This window comes from Mya arenaria, chromosome 11, assembly GCF_026914265.1.
Source record: "Mya arenaria isolate MELC-2E11 chromosome 11, ASM2691426v1".
NCBI lineage: Eukaryota > Metazoa > Mollusca > Bivalvia > Myida > Myidae > Mya > Mya arenaria.
This window is the reverse complement of record NC_069132.1, coordinates 34,907,996-34,913,995: the sequence shown is the minus strand read 5'-3', so window position 1 is coordinate 34,913,995 and position 6,000 is coordinate 34,907,996.

Genomic DNA, 6,000 nt, shown 5'->3' with positions numbered 1-6,000 from the left:
GCAAACTTCTAACGGAAATATAAATATCTGCGATCTGATTTTTTGTCAGCAGTCTAATATCACTGGTTGTCATGGATTTCGCAAAAGTTGGCCCGTTCCAAGACAAAAAATAAAAAAAAGTTGTCAAAACGTTCAATCTGTGTGAGTGCAGCTTTGACATTTATGACACCTCATCATGGCTTTTTGTTCAGTTATCTTTAAAAAAAACACTTTCTTTCGGAGAAAGTTAATACTTATATACGATGTGTGCACCTTCTTGTGGACAAATCACAACTGAGTATTGCTGTTGCATTTTGTATCAAAAAATCACGTACGCATACATTGAGCTGAGAGTGTTTTGTTCAAAAAAGCGATGGCAGATATTCAGAATAATATGTCACATAAAGGAACAACAATTAGAGGAAAGTGGCATCGAACATTGTCATGGTTGAATTTCAGATCACTATAATTTTCCTTGCAGTTTCCATTCTCTAGAACTGTTCAGAAGTAAAAGAACACGGGAAAATAACAATAAAGGACATAATGCTGCTACGTATAAAGTAAGAAATAATTAATCTGATGTTTTGTAAAAGATTATTAAGAGTCAAAACCAATACTTGCCAGGCCAGTTTTATGGCGAATTAGCTAGATACCCGTTATATATACAACGATATGTGCGTATATTGTCATATTGGTTTAATGTTGCTACCACTGATAATATTATTATTAGATCTGAATATACTCAAGCTAAAGACTTGCATGATTGTGATAAAGGTTGTCGTAATTGGGTGTATAACATAAGAAAGATATTAAATGATCTTGGTATCAGTTATATTCATGATGATATTCACACTATTAATGTTGATACATAAATGCCAGTCTTTTGATGTAGAATAGACGATGTGTTTAAACAAGATATGAAAATAAAATCGAGCGTGGCGCCCTTCGACAAATTAAGCCATCCGATCGAATTGTATATGTACTGTACATTCATGTATAGTAAAATATTCGGTCCATTTAATCCAGTTCGAGCCAACGAGGAATTCGTGCCAAGCAATAATATGGAGCCCTGTATAAAAGACACTTACTGATATTGAAAATGCAATAATTGTTGATCAGTAATCCTATAAAATAACAAGAAAACAACATTTGATGATAAATTAATTTAAGAAAAATAATATTCCTATTGAAAGAACATGAACGCTATGATAATATAAGTTTAATATATTTTAAGGATTAGTAGCAAGACATTGTAAGTTCAACTAAACAAATCAGAAATTATAAAAGATACACGATGAGTTTTAGGACTAACCAGGGACACCTGTATCATGACAAACATTTAAGCAGTCTTTCTATTACGCTTGATGCTCAGGAAAAACTTCGAACGCGTGAAATCAACTCACGGGAGTCAAAACATCTGGAAAAGATCTCAAAGGCGCTCGATCGTGAAAGGAACATGTGTGAACGGAGGCACGAGAAAGAACACCGAAAGATAGAGACCCAATTGCGAGAGACTCGATGGAAAACGCCGAGACTTACATCGGCGTTACGCCAGGAAAATGAACGAGAACGTGTCAAGATGCAACGTTTACAAAATTGCCGTGTAAGCAATTTTTTACCCGGGATAAACCCACCTCAAAATGGCAGATTAGTCTTAGTTGGTTCGTCGTCTGTATGTTCGAATTCTATGGATATAAATCGGGAATTTAATCGTCCCTCGGATCCAAGACAATATGCGCTTAATAAGAGGAACGTTTATAATGCTGCGTCGACGCTCACATGCAACTGTTCCAAAAATACAATGAACGTGATCCGAGCTCTCCATCGGTTGTACAACCGCCGCGTTGAGCGGAAGTGGGAGGAACAGAATACGACCGTCCTGGATATTCTGAGCCACGAGTCGACAGAAAAACTGGAAGAAGCATTGTTTATGTTGCGAGGAACACCTACAGGCAACTTAATCGAGAACATCTTGTGCGGAAAAGAACTCGTATTCAAACAAACTATTGAAACCCAACCGCCTATCACCAAGAACTTAAAGAAACAAAAAGCTCTTGGCGAACCACACGTCTCGAAAAAAGGTGACAGAAAAAAATCAGATTTTTTTTGTGCATTTTTGCCAAGGATCTCCAGTGCAATGCAACCGGACAGAAGCTCGCATGTGAACCGAAAATCCACGAGGACGGAACACCAAATTGACGGTAACATTGCAAGTAACGTACTTGAAACACAACAGTTATCCGTCCTCGAAAAGGCATCAGTCCCGCAACCTGTCGCAACGATAGCTAAATGGACGGAAATTTTTAAACCACCACAAATGTGGCGACAACAAAGCCGCAAACTGGGTAAGGCCTTGGCCACCCATCAATCGAGTAGCGTCAGTCTCGTGACTTTGAGTGGCAAACGGCGGACATACATGCTAAAACGTTGATTATCTGTTCTATGTATTGCCATGTATATTGTGCGCGGAGTCAAATTAAAGCAGAAACGTTTCGCTACCTTTCAAACGTCTTTACTCATTCATATACATTAATAATTAGTTAATGTATATGTACATGATTGTTTCAGATAATGAGCTCTATTTGTACGTGTTTACAGTTAAAACATATTAGCCTTAATAAATGGGTTTCCAATTTATGGCTACGTGGCCACAACATCCCCAGTTAAAAATGTGCCAAATGTCGCTAAAATTTCTATATCTGTACACAAATCATATGCTTTTTTCTTTGATCAATTAAGTCAAATGAGCTATTATTAATACGTAATAATGCATTTAAATAAAATACTGTTTATATCTATCAAGCGTAACGTATATTGTGTCCCTTCAAAGTATTCGTGTATTTTGCATTTCTTTTTTTCGCATAAAGTGAAGGCAGTTAAAATTTGATGTTTTGAAATGTGAAACGAAAATCACATTAAGTTACACCAAATAAAAATAAAGTGCTTTCTGAATTTTCCTTGGTTAAATTTTCGGTAATTTTATATATTTTCCTTGTAGATTCCATTGTTTTATTAAGCTATTAAAAACAAACAAGGAAAACATGAAATGTTGTATGTTTATGATATTTACTGATTTTGAATACGGGGTAATTGTTATGCCACTATCTCATGAAATAATAAGAATTTAACCGACTGGAAAATAAACTAATTTAAAAAAAATCTAATTTTATCTGATCGTAAGTACAGAAATGTCTAGATATTATGTGTTTAATGTACTGAAATGATAAGAAGCATATCATTGAAAGTTAATCTATACACAACAGAAATTAATTATATTTAAGATGAGTTTAAACCGGGGACAACTAGAACTGGAACGCTATGATGATATAAGTTTAATATATTTTAAGGATTAGTAGCAAGACATTGTAAGTTCAACCAAACAAATCAGAAATTATAAAAGATACACGATGAGTTTTAGGCCTAATCAGGGACACCTACATGTATCATGGCAAACATTTAAGCAGACTTTTTACTACGCTTGATGCTCAGGAAGGAAAAGAACATGTGTGAACGGAGGCACGAGAAAGAACACCGAAAGATAGAGACCCAATTGCGAGAGACTCGATGGAAAACGCCGAGACTTACATCGGCGTTACGCCAGGAAAATGAACGAGAACGTGTCAAGATAGAACGTTTACAAAATTGCCGTGTAAGCAATTTTTACCCGAGATAAACGCACCTCGAAATGGCAGGTTAGTTTTAGTGCGTTCGCCGTCTGTCTTTTCGAATACAATGGATATAATCCGGAATTTAATCATCCCTTGGATCCAAGAAAATGTGCGCTTAATAAGAGGGACGTGTATAATGCTGCGTCGAGGCACACATGCAACTGTTCCAAAAATACAATGAACGTGATCCGAGCTCTCCATCGGTTGTACAACAGGCGCGTTGAGCGGAAGTGGGAGGAACAGAATACGACCGTCCTGGATATTCTGAGCCACAAGTCGACAGAAAAACTGGAAGAAGCCTTGTTTATGTTGCGAGGAACACCTACAGGCAACTTAATCGAGAACATCTTGTGCGGAAAAGAACTCGTATTCAAACAAACTATTGGAACCCAGCCGCCTATCACCAAGAACTTAAAGAAACAAAAAGCTTTTGGCGAACCACACGTCTCGAAAAAGGGTGACAGAAAAAAATCAGATTTTTTTGAGTGGATTTTTGCCAAGGATCTCCTATGCTATGCAACCGGACAGAAGCTCGCATGTGAACCGGGACTCCACGGGGACGGAACACCAAATTGACGGTAACATTGCAAGTAACATACTTGAAACACAACAGTTATCCGTCCTCGAAAAGGCATCAGTCCCGCAACCTGTCGCAATATAGCTAAATGGACAGTCGATGGAAAATTTTAAACCACCACAAATGTGGCGACAGCAAGGCCGCAAAGTGGGTAAGGCCTTGGCCACCCACCAATCGAGTAGCGTCAGTCACGTGACTTTGAGATGCAAACGGCGGACATCCATGCTAAAACGTTGATTATCTGTTCTATGTATTGCCATGTATTGTGCGTGGAATCAAATTAAAGCAGAAACGAAGCAGAAACGTTCTGATACCTTTCAAACGACTGTGCTGGTTAATTTCGATTTGCAGACTCCTCTAGCAGCTACAAGCTACCAACAGGCATAGACACATGTCATATCACTAATCTTTATATGTGCCCAAATCATATGTTTTTTTCTTGATAATTTAAGTCAAATGAGCTAAACAATAATGCATTAAAAAATAAAACAAATGTTTGCATCTGTAACGTATTTTGTGCCCCTTTAAGTTATTCGTGCATTTTGCTTTTCTGACCACGTATATAGTGAAGGTAGTTTAAGTTTTATGTTTTGAAATGTGAAAAGAAAACCAAAATTAAGGTACACGAAATAAGAAGAAAGTGCCTTTGGATTTTCACTTGGTTACATTTCCGTAATTGTAGATATTTTCCTTGTAGATTCCATTGTTTTATTAAGCTATTAAAGAAACAAGGAAAACATGAAATCTATGTAAATAATTTTTTTTCAACAGAATGGAAAATAAACTTTTTCTTTTTTTTAAATATCAATTTTATTCGCCCGTAAGCATAGACATGTTTAAATTACTGAAATGATAGGTAGCAGAAAATAGTTGAAAGTTCTACTACATTTTTTGTACACAATTTAGAAAATAGTTATATTTAAGATTAGTTTAAAGTTTAAACAGGGGACACCTGTATCACGACGAACATATAAGAATGTGTGAAATTAACTCTGGGAGTCACAATGTCTGGAAAAGTAGTCAAAAGCTCTCGATCGTACAAGAAACATGTATGGGCGGAGGCTAGAAAAAGAAGAAAAGAATGAGACTCATTTGCGAGAGACTTGATGGAAAACACCGAGACCAAAATCGACTGAACGTCAAGAGAGTAAACGTGTCCAGATAGTGTCCAGATAGTGTCCAGTGTCCAGATAGTGGTTTTGGGAGTGGATTTGTGCCAAAGATCTTTAGAGCTAGAGTGATTGTGATGCAGAACTGTTTGAAAGTAAATGTGCACATAAAGATGAAACCGGACAAAAGCTCCTGAGAGGAACTCAATTCCACTGACGTTCGCAGTTGGCTTCAAAGGGGTAGTGACGGCAGCCAAGTCGCGTATTCACTGCTCAGCATGTGTCGTCCTGTCTAGAAAAGGCATCGAACATGCAATCAATTGCACAGAGAGTTGAATTGACGGATTCCTTTACGCATCCTACGCTTTGACGATAACAAAGCATCAGTAAGGCTCAATGGAAATGAAAACGTATGTTTTCTGCCCGTTACGGATATTTGTGCGTGCCAAAGTAGCCACAAAATAAAAAATAAAATGTATTGACGCCACATCTGTTTTATTTCGTCACATCTTATGCTATTATGCCCAACTGATATACTATGAAAAATATTGTCTGACATGCTACTTTGTCTAACATACATGTTATAATGTCTTACATATATGCTATTATGTCTAAAACGTCGTATTAATACTGTGCCAATTTGCCAATGAACCTAGACACCTTGCTA